The 16053-nt window shown below is 40.6% G+C and overlaps 1 long non-coding RNA gene across 2 annotated transcripts; it reads left to right on the top strand.

Annotated features, from left to right (window-relative positions):
* The first annotated feature begins 14268 nt into the window (after positions 1-14268).
* Positions 14269-16037, top strand: LOC113995806. 2 transcript variants are annotated; one of them, XR_005565208.1, is made up of 2 exons: positions 14269-14744; positions 15674-16037. It is a non-coding gene; the product is annotated as an uncharacterized LOC113995806 (long non-coding RNA). The 2 variants fall into 2 exon arrangements; XR_003543543.2 differs by having other exon boundaries at positions 14269-14828.
* The last annotated feature ends 16 nt before the right edge of the window (positions 16038-16053 follow it).

The following is a 16053-nucleotide window of genomic DNA, read 5'->3' as shown; positions in this document are numbered from 1 at the left end:
GAGTTCTTGATTAAAGTTTCTGGAAGCTGTGCACACTAGATAATCAACAAACATGCAAATCCTTGACCATAAAAAATGCTAGCTTGTTGGTGTGTACACAGGTTTTGCAATGACCCCCCTTTTCTGCTGAAAATAATTCTCTGTATCTGTGAAGAAAATCCAAATAGTGATTTCAGATGATAAATTATCATAGCTTTCATCTAGATATAAATGTATTAATAATCATTTATTAGTATTCTCAGGGAGTAATATTCTTCAGTTTCAAACAAATATATTCAAAGCTGTTTGTTTCATACAGCACACTGATGAAGAAAAGGAAATCTCACAAGTTTCAGGATTTAGCTGAGAAGTTTGTTTCACATGAACAGCCACAGTCTTCGGATGAAGAATAGGCAAGCTTGTCTTCTTTTAATTTGTTTTCATCTCTTAGGAAATATTGGACGTGTGAGGGTTTGACTCAGACTAGTGTGATTGTTTCCAGTCTTCTAATAAGATGATGTATGTCCACATATATATATGTGTGAAGCTTGTGTGAAGCTTTTCTTGGACAATTTTGATGAAAAGCGCAAGAAAGTCCTCCAGATTTTTGCCCAGTGCAGCACACTTTCTTATGTGTCTTTATTAATTTTTGCAATTACAAAGTTAGAACTGTCTCATATGTGATTATTTGTTTAGGCTACATGTTTGGGCTGTCTGAATTATTGAGGTTGTTTTTTTTACAAGCTAAGAGGTTTTTGTTCACTTTCTAAGAAATAAAAAAAGCCAACTTAGATTACCCACACACTGGATGAACAGTCTAACCCTGAGTTAGTTGAAGAAGGGGCACCATGGCATCAACAGTCACTTTGGAAGTCCAGTACAGTGATTTTTCTGTCTAGCAGGTCTGAATCAGTTTTGTGAATGTTTGACAATAAATGAACCAGTTGTTCATTAATTCAGTACTAGCTTAGTATTTTTACTTAGTTCTGTTACATTTTGAGGATTTCACCCTGGCTGGATGCTGGATGACCATCAAAGCTGCTCTGTCACTGCCCTCCTCAAGTGGACAGGGGAGAGAAAATATAATGAAAGGTTTGTAAGTTGAGATAAAGGCAGGGAGAGATCACTCACCAGTTACCATCACAGGGCAAAACAGACTCGACTTGGGGAAATTAATTGCAGTTATTACTAATCAAAATTAAAGTAGGATAATGAGAAATAAAGCAAATCTTAAAAAGCCTTGCCCCCACCCTTCCCTCCTTCTCAGCTCTATCTCCTCCCCCCAGCAGTACAGGGAGATGGGGGATGGGAATTATGGTCAGTTCATCACAGGTTCTCTCTGCTACTGCTCAGGGAGAGGAGTCCTTCCCCTTCTCTAGAGTGAGGTCCCTTCCATGTGAGACAGTCCTTTGCAAACTGCTCCAATATGAGTCCTTCCCACAGGCTGCACTTCTTCACAAACTGCTCCAGTGTGGTCGGTCCCCTGCTGGGTCACAAGTCCCACCAGGAAACCTGCTCCAGTGTGGGCTCCTTTCTCCATGGGTCTGCAGGTCCCTGCCAGGACCCTGCTCCAGCACGGACCTCCCACGGGGTCGCAGTCTCCTTTCAGTCATACACCTGCTTCAGTGGGGGCCTCCTCCATGGGCTGCAGGTGGATCTCTGCACCTCCATGGATGTCCATGGGCTGCAGGGGGACAGCTGCCTTACCATGGTCTTCACCATGGGCTGCAGGGGAATCTCATCTCCAGCAAGTGGAGCACCTCCTCCCCCTCCTTCTGCGCTGACTTTGGTATGTGGAGGGCTGCTTCTCTCACGTATTCCTGCTCCTCTCTTCTCTGGCTGCAATTAGTTCTGCACAACAACTTTCTTTTCCTTCTTAAATCTCTTATCCCGGAGGTGCTACCACCATTGCAGATGGGCTTGGCCTTGGCCAATGGTCAGTCCATCTTGGAGCTGGCTGGCATTGGCTCTGTCAGACATGGAGGAATCTTCCAGCAGCTTCTCAGAGATACCACTCCTACAGCCCTCTGGTATCAGAAACCTGCCCCATAAACAGAATTCATAGAAGAGAAGGTAACAGGACCTTTGCAATTTGGAACAAAATCACACAATTTATTTTTTTATTTGTTGCTTAACATGGTGGCTCTATGATAACTGTCACTCTTCTTACTTGTAGCATACACAAAGGCAGTAATATTATAATACAAAAAGAATTAAAACTGTTTTTGCATGCCAAAGAAGCGACTGCTCATTTTTAATAAGCCATCTGTTTCATTTAGAAATTGGCTGTTTATAAATTTCTTTTAGTCAGCAAAATATTGGCTTCTTCCACTAATATTGAGAAAAACCCACAGGATCCAACTAATAAAATGTATTCTATTTGCAATGTAAAACATCCTCAACAAACCCACTGATTAAAAAAAAGTTACAGTGTGAGGCACAGTGTTAAATATTTGTGACCAGGTGAAGCCATGGGGAGTAGAAGGAGGTGGGTGAGGGAGGGAGGGCAGTACCTGTCCAACCCCATGGGCAAACCTCCCCTGCACCATGCTGGTCAGAAGTATGGTTGGGAAAAGGAAAAGAGGAGGGAATCTAAGTAGGTACAGTGATGTTCTGTATTTCCCAAGATACTTCAAGGGGAGTTCCAGAGCACAAAGTGCTCATAGAATGAGGTTTAAAACTACTGTGAAAGTTTCTTGTTCTCATGCCATTTTGGAGGGCAGGGGAGACACAGCAGAAGATCATATTTCAGTGGTTAACAGCTGAGTTTCCATGAGAGTTTTACTCGATAAAGTATACTGATGGTGTGCTTGGGAGGCCCCTGCTTTGTGTAGTTTGCAGCACAAGCGAGAGAGCATATGCAAGGCAAGAGAGGAATATGATATAAAGGGCAGGCTGGGAAGAGAGGCTGCAAACATGATCCCTCCTTATCAAAGGGAAAGTTGAGGGATGGCTTGAAGGAAGGGCTTAATGAATAACAAAGACGCTGAATGGTTCTTCAGCAAGGTTCTTGCTGAGGATTTTTCAATCTTGCTGAGAAAGGCACAAGATGGCTGCAAACCGAAGGTAGATAAAATGAATCCTGAAAGAAGATGCAGTTTCTTAGCAGGGAGAAAAGGAATAATTTATCAAGGAATGTGGTAAATTCAGCATCTCTTGATGTGTTTATGGCAAAAGTAAAGCACTTCTTTTAGGAGAATATTTAATCAAGCACTCAGAAGTTATACAACTTGCTTGTGCAATGGGTTATGCTGTGTGCCTGCGATTATTTTTCCTTGGCTCTGGAGCAAGTGAATATATGAAGTTCCCCATTTATTTTCTTTCACAGAAAGAGAATAAAAAACCCTGCATTGTCCCAGCATATTCATTGCCACTGCTGTTCTGCATTAAGAAATGCCTATAACAAAATCTCATTATTTAGAGTTTCTGACAGTTGCCTGCAGTGGTCAGACTTTATTCCCTTTCAGCACAGATTTGCTTGAAAATATTTTGTTTGGGACTGGTTGGGGGTGGCAACTCTTTGCTCTTGCAAGTTAATATCATTCTTTTTGGTTGTTCTGCACATTCTTTCCACATGCTCAGGGTCTCTTTGGTGGTCATTTTTGGGATCAGAATGAAGTTTCTCTCCCACCTGGGTGCCATGGTGCCTCAAATGCCATGCTGCATCAACACTCATGGCTGATCCACTCCCACACGAGCCCCTGAAAGTATCTAGAAGTGTCGCCCTGGCCCACGGTGTGGCACTGTCCTGCTCATTGGTGGCTGCTCACACCAGGAATCTGCAGGGTTTGGTGCTGTGCTCTACTTATGTTCTCCCATTGTTTGTAACACGCAGGGTGCTGGTGTAGCCTACCTATCCTTTGCCAGTCAACGCACTGCTCTTGCAGGGCTGTGGGAGAACACGACCAGCCTGGGCTGACTGGTAGGGCACAACAGCTGATTTTCTCACTCACTGAGAGACTTGAGGCCAAATGAAGGTACTGGACAAATCAGAACGAGCAAAATGCTTCCAGCTTTGGAAAGCTTAGGAAAGCAAATGAAATTATCTGTTTGTTCTGACCACAATGAAGTGACAAGATATTCATAACATTTTAGATGTGTGGCGGTCGTATAACAGAATATGTAATTCCAGTCCTCCTATAAAACTACCTAAGATGCAGCAAAACTTGTGGAAAGTAGATTAATCTGTTACCTTTTATAGGTTTTGGAAGTAATTTCAATAAAATCCTTTTGGTTTCATTATTATACTAGACTTTTCCCTGAAGAAATTGATATTTTATTATGATGTTTGTCTTGGACTTTAAAGATTTGCAGTTTAATGTACTCAATTACTTTTGTTATTAGAAAAGTCAGAAAGCAACCTGATTAAGATGATAGAAATTCTGACTTTACTATCCAAACAATTCCATTTGGTTAGCAAAAAAATTTGGATCCAAATTTTGCTGGCAGCCAGGAGACTTGTAATTGGGCTAAAAATAAGCAGGGAATTAGTCTGAGAAAAATAAGAACTAAATAATTTACTCATGTCTCTTTACATTTTGTGCCTCAATATATTCTGATTTGAATTTTTTTTCTTTTGTTTTTGTTTTTTTTTAAGAGAGGTTTTGATAACAGTCATATGGTAGGTTATAGCCTTGTTCTTCTGTTGTGGGAAAAGTGGGAAACCAAGTTCAAAATTCCCTTACTGCAATACTTCTTTGGAAAACAAGAAGTCAGGCAATACCAAAAATAACATTTTGAATGCTACCTTAGTTTAGAGGTATGCTGTAACAGACACATAAATTTAAATACTTTCTATAATTCAATTGATTTCTTTGTTGAATGTGAATCTTAATAAATCACGCTTGCTAGCACAGTCTATTAAATGAAATATATAATGTGGCCAATTTAATGTTCTCCTAGGAACTGGATGGAATCTTGGCCCCATGGAAGTCAATGGGAGTTGTGCCACTGGCTTCAGCAGGTCCAGTTTTTTCACATCAGTTTTGAATATGCATGACTAGTGTGCTTGATTTTGAACCTTAATGTTTGGTTTTACACTTACATTGGAAAAGAACATTTTAAATCCTATCAGGAAGGAAGCCAATGCATGTTCTTAAACCTTTGGTATTATTTCCTTTGGAAGAGCTAGACAGAGAATAAAATATATTTTTTCTTTATCTGATGGCAATATGCTGTACTGAAAGGAAAAGCATTTCAATCTAAATTCAATTTTGTGTTTTCATATGTGTGTGTATTTGAGTGTGTGTATCCTACAGACGTTATTTCCTATTGGCTTAAGATACGGTTAAATATGGGGACAGGCACCATAGAACTTTTCTTTGTAAACCTTTGCCCATTAGGAATTGAAGGCTGGTAAGAAAATCAGTTCCTTTTTGGTATCTGGAAATTCACAGCAGATGGCCCTGGTTCTCTCATTTACACCATTCTGGTTTCACTGATTTACGTTGTAGTAAATCCTGATTATCCAGCTATGAAAGCAGAATCAGGACCAGCGTTTTGGCAACTGGCTCTGACTATAAAAACAAGCACTCAGTACAAAGGAGCAGTTTGTGGCTTTGATAAAAAATGTTGAATTTTTCCTGCTTACTTCACTGGAATGTGGATGTCACTAAAATGTAGTGGGGTTCTGCTGTAGTAGCCTAAGTTAACTTTCTGGTAATGAGTGAGGGATGGAATATCCCAGAGAAACAAAAAATGAAAAAAGGTATCATTTGCCAGTTATAGAGCAACCTGATGTAATTAGTGTTCGCAACGTTTGCAAAAGCAGGTTTTGTTTGTATGATTTTTCACTGCTACTGCTACTTCTGTGAGGGAAGAGCAGTGAAATCTATGCCCAATGTACTGTAGGCAAAGACCTGATTTGACAAAATATAATAGCAGATTTAATTTCCATTTTGTGTGAGAGATATTTAGCATCTCTGCTAAGCTGTAATATGGCACTGTGCTGAAATCCATAAATGCATAACTTTCCTAAACTGCAAATTTAGTTATACTGAATTTGCTAGGTTTCCATAAAATTGCTGTAGAAGCTTTGTGGTGACAAAATTCTACATAAATGCAATTTGCAGGTTTGTCACTTTTTCAGCTATATTTTCCATCCTTCTCATCTTTGTGTTATGGAGAGATACTGACTTTGTGGAATCACTGCAGAAAGTTATAAATGATGTATGAAATGAGAAATCCCTGCTCAGAGCACAGCACTTAATCTATGCTATTTGCTGTGAAAGTCAGCTCAGCTGCAAGCAGAAAAGCCCACCAAATCCAGAAGCTACAGACTAAGAAAACTAAAGCACATTCTAAGTATTTTTTTTTCCACTTTGTACCTGGGATAAGCTGGGGCATGGTACTAGGGCTGCAGAAGGTCACAGAGAGGACAGGCTTTCACAGATTAGATGTGCTGAGATGTTCTGCACAAGCTGGGGGTTGAGTCTGTCCTTATGAGAGAGAAGCTTCTGTGCCTGCACTTAAATGGGAAAGGGGGATGCAGGGGTAGCGGCTGTGCTGCAGAAGAAGGGGGTGCACTTAATTCCCACGACACTGCATGCCCCAGGACTTCGCAGGTTGAATGCTCAGTGTCTTTGTGCATGTAATGGTCACAGCACTTGTGTGGGATTGCTTGTCAGCACGACGCAGTTTATCTCACCTTGTTGGATCAGCAGTGACACTGCAGCATGCACAAAATCCTCACCAACTGCTGCCATCCTGCAGAATCCAGCCCCGCGGAGAAGTACGTGCGAAAGAGCAAAAAGTAATCCTGAAAGGATGCGGTGATTTCCCTCTCCTCACCCATCACAGATTTTTTTCGGACTCCTACATAAAAGCTGCAATTCTGCACTGGGGTTAGGGAGGCTACTGCTTGTCGGTTGTGTCTTTCTTTAAAGAAGGTGTTTGTTCAGTTGTTGTCTAAAATTCTGTTTTCCATGAAAATTGCTTGGGCAGAAAGGTAAATTAGCCCTGCCTATGAATAGGAACAATCAGCCACTTTGTGGTACAAGCAGCTTGCAAATAACTTTAGTGGTTCCTAAGAAGCAAACATCTCTGCCAGACATTTGTAGAGAGCAACACCATATACAGGTAACAGCAAGCTTTGGCTTATCATATTGTTTATTTCCCTTATTCTCTCTACTCCGCTGTGGACTCCCTGTCCCTTGTGGCTGGTTGCTGAGAAGGATTGTGAGGGAAATTTCAGCTTCTGCAATCCCAGAGTTGAACCTGGGCAGGAGGAGAGAGCAGCTACCTCCCTGTCACAGGCAGAAGTGGTCAAATTCTAATCTTCACTTTGGTTATCAACTTCTCTGGGAAACTGCCTCTGCTGATGTCCCCAGTAGCTTACTGCAGAGCTGTCTGTGGCTGCAGACTCCTTCCTGTAGCTGCTGTGCGTCCTGGGGCAGCCTTGAGTTCTGAAGGATGAAGTGTTTAAATGTGTGCAGAGGGTCAACTTGGAAAGACCAGGATTTATTTACAGGACAGTAGGCCTGCAGTCTAGCACACAGAGCTACTGCTTATACCCTACGTAAAATAGATGACTTGGCACTTGGCAAGCGCTACAGGTATTGCTAAAGACATGTTTCTTGGCTCATCCATCTCTTGCAAGGTGCAGAGGAACTCTGGCAGCGATATAGAGAGTCTGGGGGAAAATAGAGGCACATGAGTAATGGAGTAGTAAAACTCAGTTCAGCTCCTTGGCACTGCAGACTCACATCTAAGCCCTAGGGTCTTAACTTGGGAAAAAAAATTATCTGGAGAAGTCAAAGGGAGTTTTATCTTAGAGAGCCACTCAATTGCTTGCTTGTAGTAGGAGTAGGTGTTCAGCTGCGAAGTTCCCTTTCTTTGGCTATATGGTCTGTGACTGGGGCCAAGTATCTCCTTCTGGTATCACAGATGATAAAAAATTAATCAGAAACACAATTCTAACAGCTAGAAAAATCTACCATATTATTAGGAACAGCTTCTAAAATGCTGAAGAAAACTATAATCCACTGCTAAAGCACATCTTGGGGAACTGAAGGAGTTTATAAATAATCATTAGAATAAACTGCTTCCTGCCGTGAGGCACATCTCTTATTATGTCTGCTATGTCCCTTTTGACTTTCTCAGTGCATCATCAAGCATGGATTAAGGTCAAATAAATTTAGGATGAGTGAACACAACAATCTTGACTAAGTTTCCAAAAATGTGAAGGGCATGATCTTGTGAGTGAACAAGTGCAATATATTAAATTCCACTAGAATACTCATATTTCAGCTGGTTCATTAGACTCTTTCTCAAGAAAAATGTATTGACAACATCAATATGTCAATAAATTCACACATATTATGTTTAGAATAATTATGATAGAAGTGAATATGCTTCATTCCTACTTTTAAAGTACTTTACTGTTCATATTATGTTCATGTTTGAATTAGTATGAGTTGTGGGGACACTCCAGATTTGAGCAAGCAAGGATTATATTATATAATATTATTCTTATGTTTATTGACGTTTCTCTTAAAAGAAGTTAGACTCCTAGACCAACTTTTTATTGTCTATGTGTTTGGTTCCAGGTTGATGTGGTTTGTGCCTCCCTTAAAACCACAACAATAGTGCAAGTTCTAACTTTTAGCTTAAATAGGTCTTCCTGCTGCTTATCCTTAGATGTGTTTCCAGAAAGCAGCAAGCTGACAGTCACTGGCTTGCTAAGGCCAGGCTTGTTCACCTCCTATTCTAAGAGAGACTCTTTTCCCCTGGTGGGATGATGTGGAGCTGGCAAAGGATGGCCTATGCATAGTGCCTTCAGCAGCATCAGAGCTGAAGGAGAGATGGCTGTAGGTCCATCTTAGTTTCATCTGCAGTGAAAGAGGATAAAAAACCTCACAGACATGTGGAGAGAATGCTGACCAACCCTGAAAAATGAAACTTCATCAGAAGATATAAGTAAATTGGGTGCAAGGAGTGCTGGTGGGAGCTTCCATAAACCTAGGCAGGGAGAAATAAGGGGAAAAAGAAATTAATGTGAGCAGGGCAAGGTGTCTGCTGCAAGCATAAGAAACACTCTGTTTCAGCATCTGCAGTAAGGAAGAATGCAGTTTCCCCAAAGAGCAAGCCTTCAGACAGCTCTTTGAGCTGCCTTAGCATGGTCAGGGGGACACTTCCCTACAGCAGTCAGCTTTCCATGCGGAGATGAAATCACAGACCCCCCAAGGAAGCCAGTTATTACTTGCAGCCTGTCTCTATTCTTTGGCAGTGTGCCGAATGCATTCTCCATTCTGTGCTGTTTTTCCTCCTCACTTCTGAGCTTTATCTTCCAGATTTTTGTTGACTTCCTATGTATTTTGTGTTATCCTCTGGTTTCTCAGCTACTGTTATTATTGATGTATCAGTTTGGTTTGGTTTTTTTTTCAGAATAGAGTCTGTGTGTTTTTTATAGTTTTGCACACCAATCTTGCATTTTATAATTGGTACTGCAATGAGCAATTGTTAGCTGTAGATGCTGTTGTCTGTTCGACAATTTGCAATATTTTTTTTTCAGTTTCTAGGAGCCAGAGTGATTAGGGTGTGTAGCTAAAATTTGTCCCATGCTATAGATAAAGTCCCATAATGTTTTAGGTTTGTTTGGACATTTTTTTGTTTTGTTTTGTTTTTCACTAGCAAAATCTGCTTTATCATTTTGAGTATAGAAAGGGAACTGATTGCAATAAAAGCAGAACAGGATTTATGGTATGTTCTTATAAATAAAGCCTGCCAAATTATGTAAGACATGGCATGTTGCATTGTTCTGTTCTCATAATCTATGGTGCCATATGGACTTAAAAAAATAGGACTATTATATGTGTTTCTGCAGCATAATTGGCATTGACATTTATATTGATTGAATAAATGAAATAACATGCACAGTTCTGACAATCTTAGCAGATTTGTAAGATTACAGCAGTGATGATTCCATGTCAGCAAAAAAGTCTTTAGGAATTCAAAATGAAGCCACAGCCAGTTCATTAATATACATATGTTTGAAATTGTAGCCCTAACAATTGAGTTCTCTGCACTGAACGCTATAATATATATTGTCATGAGCTATATGCCCTCAGATCGTTTCTGTGAATTACAAGAAAATTACGGAGAGGAGAACATTTTATTATTGTGCTTTTCATCCAGGGATACAGCCTTTCACTGATGAAAATTGAAAACACTGAAAATTAAAATGTAAATGCATTTATCAAAAGAAGAGGAAAAAATTGAATCCTGAACTTAAACTGCTTTTGCATTTTACTTCTTCAAAAAGCAATTTTGATACTTACATCTCAAAAGGACGAGTAGTCAGGCTCTGTAATAACTATTTGGATTCTTACTAATAAGTGACTGGTTGTTTGTTGCTGTGGGTTTGAAGATTTGTTTTAGTAAAACAGCATGGAAAGCTGTGTGTGCATTTATTTGTGTGATTGCATACTCTGAGAGATAAACAAAATAATTATACATTTATTTAGTGTTTCTCACCTTTCTGTTAAACATGTTCTTTTCTGTGTTTCTTACAGGTCAGGGCCGCATTAGATAGGGTATGAGTCACTTGTGTCTTTGTCGGGAAGAAAGACAAGGCAGAGAAACAGTGATGCACACTAGAAGATTCTTTAAGTGAAATTTTGTACTTAATAGATAGGAAAAATGCATAATTTAGGATTTGTTAAAGCTGGATTATTTTTCCCATTAGATTAAAAAAATATGTATTTTTTTTGGTTTGCATCCTAACTTAAGTGATGATATGTTAGGAACCCCTAAGAAGAAGCCCATCCATATGCTGAAGAAGACCATGGGCTCAATTTCCTGCAGAGGAAGAGTGTTGGACAAAGCATGGAAGCAGGTAGAGTGTGCAGCAAACTGGGACAATATGTGCCTCTGATGCTGCTGTGTAATGTAAGGCAATAAGAGGTTGATTGTATTATCTGAATGGAGAATGTGCCTGTTTGTGCAGTCCTTACTGTATACACAGCCAGAATAGTTGACTCCCTGCAGCTAAAATCCATTCAAATCCTCTACAAGTGATATAGGTAATGAGTAGGTAAATCCTTTGTATAGCATTTTTGATGCTTTTGTAATTATTTTTCTTTTTGTTAACATTAGAAACACATTTTTTATGGTAGTTATTTTCTGAACTCCTTCATGTTGGGTAACAGCGCTATTCTCCCTAGCTTTAAGTGACAAACCTGACAGAGTTAAGGGCCTAATGCCAAAACTCCCACCCATGTGTAAAACCAGAAGAGGCATCAGAAGAGCAAATGAGCACTGTTCTTCCTTCCCTGACTTACACACATCCCTAGTGACTCTGACCACGTAGTGGGATGCTGGTGTGGTCAGACACCATGAGTTTACAAGCTCTTCTGTCCTTCTCCCAGCTCTGTGCCCAGGATTTCCAGCCCCAGAAGGAAAGGAAGGGGACCATTACCAGCATCATGTCCCTGGATCATGTCCACCTCTGAGTGACACTTTAACACAAATCATACCTCCACATGGATAAACAGATTCCTTGACTGGCTAGTTTTAAAAGAATTGGAGACATTTTGAGCAGTCCCTTATGCCAGCTGTTGGTTCCTCCTTCCATTGTTATGGGTAAAGCATCCCTAATCAGGATGGTGAAGAAGGATGAGTGCCAGTTTTGATGGACCCTCCCACCACACTGTGAGGGGAAGGGGAAGGCAGCCTTGGATGGGGATTGGTACTGCATTGAAGGAATTTATGTTTCTGCAGTTTTATCCTCACTGTGCCCTTGACTAAGTCATCAAAAGAGGCCCATTATTCTCAGATCCTCTGTCTTTTCTGTGCTTAGCTTGGAAGAATTCAGACTGAACATACCAAATAAAGTAGATGTTTGTCTATTTTAGTGTTCCCCATTGTATTTGGAAGACAATTTTTACCTTTCCTTAATATTTTAAAATAACTTTCAATTTCTAAGGTGGTAAATAAGCATAAGAAACACACACAGTGCCATACATAGCACGATGACTATCATGGAATAATTGGCACCAAGCAAAAATTACTGCCTTTTAGGATCTCAGATACTGAAATGGTTGAGAATTTTCTGGGTTCATATTTCAAAGAAAATAACTTGTCAAGTAAAGAGATTTAAAAATTAGTGTCTACTTATGCTAAAAATGTTCATAGCATTTTTTTTAATAAAAGAAAGTAATTATCTTTATTTAAAATAAATTACTTAAAATTGTTCTATTTTGTTTTGGTAGGAAAATCCTTTATTTTTAGTTCTATTAAAGTTTCTGATACTTTTTTACTTTAAAAGGAAAATTACTTCAACGTTTCAGATGCTTCAGACAGTAGAATATCTTGGGCTATCAAAACAGAATACAACAGTCATGATCAGAAACATTTTACTTTAGCATGTAAGCCATTATTTCTATAAAATCATTGATATTCTTAGGATTTAACAGGCATGTTTGGTGAATTTATTTGCATCTTTCCAATGTTTTATGCATTTCTTGTTGCAGTTTCATCTCTGTTATTTCTGTTCCCCTGTCTTTCTTGAATTTATGATTAATGTTTCTTTAGGCAACAAAACAATACATTCCAGACCAAGAGTTATGCAAAGACATAGCAATTTTTTAGAAATAAAACAAGTCAATAAAATACCAGTATATAACAAGTTTCCTCTCCACGCAAGAGATCTTGTAGGTAAAAGTTATGCTTAGACCAAAATAACAACTGTCCTAAAAGGAAAGAAAAATGGAACAGCAAGAGATGTTTGTGGAAAATTCCAGTCACTACCTGGATCTGGATACAATTGCTAAAGAGGACAAAAGAACTAATGGCATGGATTTAAATGGATCAAGTTTCTCTTCTGCAGTTTGTCTCTTTATTAATGACCCATGAAAAGTGAAGACCAAGAGATTTGCACCAAAGAGCTGCCAGAGACTAAACCAACCATTACCTCTTGAAAGATCGCATCGTTGATGCTTTAAATTAAAAGTTTATTGCCATTGTAAAATGTCTGTGAGTTATGAAATATATGGTTTTCAGAGAGTGGTCATTATTTTTTCAGCTAAAGAAGAAGTGTCCTTTCCCCTTGGGAGCAGTGTGAAATGGAGCCCTCTGTAGGTCTTCCTTAGCTGAGATTCCTGGCCAAAGACTATTCAACTTTTGCCATCCACATCTGGTTCTTTCTTTGTTCTATTTGAAAGCAATGAACCAAGCTTTGGGTCACATCTGCAGGCCCTACTCTAACAGTGAAATAAAAAGAACCATATTTATTTATGGAAGAAAGATAATAATTTTCCAACTGATCTAAGACAAAGATGGGGTTTGTTTAGCCCGAAGTAAAGGAGACTCAGCGAGGACCTTATCGCTCTGTACAGCTACCTGAAGGAGCGTTATAGGTGGGTGTTGGTCTTTTCTGCCATGTAACAAGCAATAGGACAAGAGGAAATGGCATCAAGCTGTGTCAGTTGAGGTTTAAATTGGATATTAGGAAACATTTCTTCACTTAAAGGGTGGTCAAGCACCGGAACAGGCGGCCCAGGGAAGTGATGGAATCAATGTCCTCAGAAGTGTTCAAAAACATGTAAATGTGGTGCTTAGGGACAGAGTTTAGTGGTGCAGTGCTGGCTTAATGGTTAGATTGGGTGATCTCAGAGGTCTTTTCCAACCTTAATGATTCTATGATTCTATGATACTATGGTTTAGTGGTGAATATGGCAGTAATAGGTTAGTGGTTGGACTTGATGGTCTTAAAGGTCTTTCCAACCCAAACAATTCTGTGATTCTCTGATTCTGTGGTACAGCCTCCTCCTGCATCTAGCACAGGAGTGCCTTGGGAAAAAACCTCCCCTGCCTCAGGCTGCTCTGCACCCACCTGATTAACACCTGAAGGGCAAATACTTTGAGACCTATATACCAGCATGGCCCACAGGGATTTGGATCAGTTGGTTTTGGGGTACAATTCACTAACAGGACTGTTAGTGGCTTAGTGACCACAGCTGGATGGAGAAGCCAGACAGATACCTGTGGAGAGCATTGACTGCCTGTTCGACAACCAAATATTCTTTGTGCGAAGGAGAAGGTAATATTGTAATGAAGATTCAGAAGTTTGGAGCTCCATACTGTGACTCAGGATCATTCAGGCTGTCATGGGTTAAGATTGGCCCCCCCTGAGAGTCGGGGGGCTCAGAGGTGATTGGGTGCCAGGACAGTGTTCCCTGGAGAGCCAATTACCACTCGTCTTGTTCGCTTCTGCTCAAAATCACATATACACAGCACCGGAAGCTGTTGGCAGTGTTTCTGTTGGTGTCTGCTGCGTGTGGGTGTAGAAGGCCAGGGGGTGGCTGGGCTCCTTCTCCCCCGCTCCGAGGGGGAAGGGGAGCCCTGCAGCCCCCCAGCTCTGCCTAGGGCAGAGTTAGAGACAGCATTGGAGTGAGTGAGTGTTTGTGAGGGACGTGACTCACAAACAACTGGTAAGCGAGAGAGAGAGAGAGGCAGGCCTTGCGACCAGGCCTTCTTCTTCTTCCCCCCCCCTTTTTGCAGCCAGGCTGCAGAAGGGGCTGTTTTTCCTCTCACTGTTTAGTGGGAGTGGTGCAAGGCTCAGCATTGAAGCAGAGCCAAGTGGACGGGCTGATAATGGAGCAGCTCGGCGCTAGGGAAAAGAATCCCAGGCGAAATTGGAGACAGGCCAAAGGGCTCGGGAATTGCCCTACAGAGATTTGACCAGGGGCAGCCGAAAACTGACTTGGAGGAATGAAGATTCCAAACGCCTACTGTGATAAGCTACACTACAGCAGCAGTGAACCGAGGTATGAGACTGAGAGGGAGAGATCACACAGCAGAAATGACACAGGACCAAGGAGAAAGGACTCAGAGCTACCTTCTTGGACTTGGTGAGGAAGGAAGGACTTCCACAAACAGCTGGAGTTTGATGAGGGGGGAGCGTTCGGGTCCCTGAACACTCCCATGAGAGAGAGACTGGTTACTCATCAGCCTGAAAAGGCTTTTCCTGGACTAAAGTTAAAAGGAGAAGCTTTGAAGGGACTGATAGAAGTGTAATATATACATATATATAGTTGCTTTTAGTTTGTACAATATATTTATTTACGTAAATAAATGTAAATACTTCCCCTTTCCCCTACAGAAGCCTCTGGCCTGAAAGTTTTCTCTTCAGTGTTAGGACAAATTGTGGGAAGGGGTGGGGAAGCTTGGTAATTGGATTTTGGATTTCTAATGTGGCTCAAACTGCCACACAGGCCTAGCTTCAAAATATCGCTGTGCAAGGGAAATACCTTAATAATTGCTGTGTGCAGAGGCAGAGCTTAGCTCCAAAGAACTACTTTATGCTAGACAAAATTGCTCTCACAGACGCTCAATCACAAGACCTCTTGTTTCTGAATAACAGAAATATTCTCAGCTGAGAAATTTGGTCACTGGTAGTATTGAGGCAGCTTGAGAAACAGCCACTTCTCTGTCAGTGGTGGGGAATGTAGCATTTGTAGTTCTTCTGCTCAGGAATTAATGGGACTGCTTTCCAGGACACAGTATAAGGAACTCCTGCAAAAATGATGTAGGTGCCTAAAACAGGCAAAACTGAAGTGCATATACTGAGAACTGTAATTTTGAAATAGTTTTCTTGGATCTCGCTTACATATGGAGGAATCTAAACTCCACAGCTGCCTGATTTTATATGATTGTGCGGTTTTTAATTTTTTTTTTATTATTTTTTATTTTACAGTGAAAATTGGGTCACTTATGAAGAGTCTTAGAGACTCCATCTCACCTTCCTGTCCTGCTGGAGATGGTTCAAACACAAATCTCTCACCTTTCCTCCATATGAGAGGCTCAGCCACTGTGATGCTGGTACAGGAGCTGGAGTGTGGTGTGAGTGGGCAGAAAGTGTCTGTTGTCTCTCTAACTGAAGCTGTTCCACTGAACAGAAAAACCTTCTCAAATAAACAGATCAACAAGACCTTGTATCCTCTGGTAGTTTTTACAGTCACCTAGCAGAAATCTGCATACCAACCCTTCACCAACATGCATTTGCATGCCTTTATATGGAAAAATCATTGGAAAATATATTAAAAAATCTGACCCTGTGATCTTTGTTTCCACTTT

Source organism: Pipra filicauda, unplaced genomic scaffold, assembly GCF_003945595.2.
Source record: "Pipra filicauda isolate LSUMZ 115617 unplaced genomic scaffold, ASM394559v2 scaffold43_size3849885_pilon, whole genome shotgun sequence".
NCBI lineage: Eukaryota > Metazoa > Chordata > Aves > Passeriformes > Pipridae > Pipra > Pipra filicauda.
This window is presented reverse-complemented; position numbering and strand designations above follow the sequence as displayed.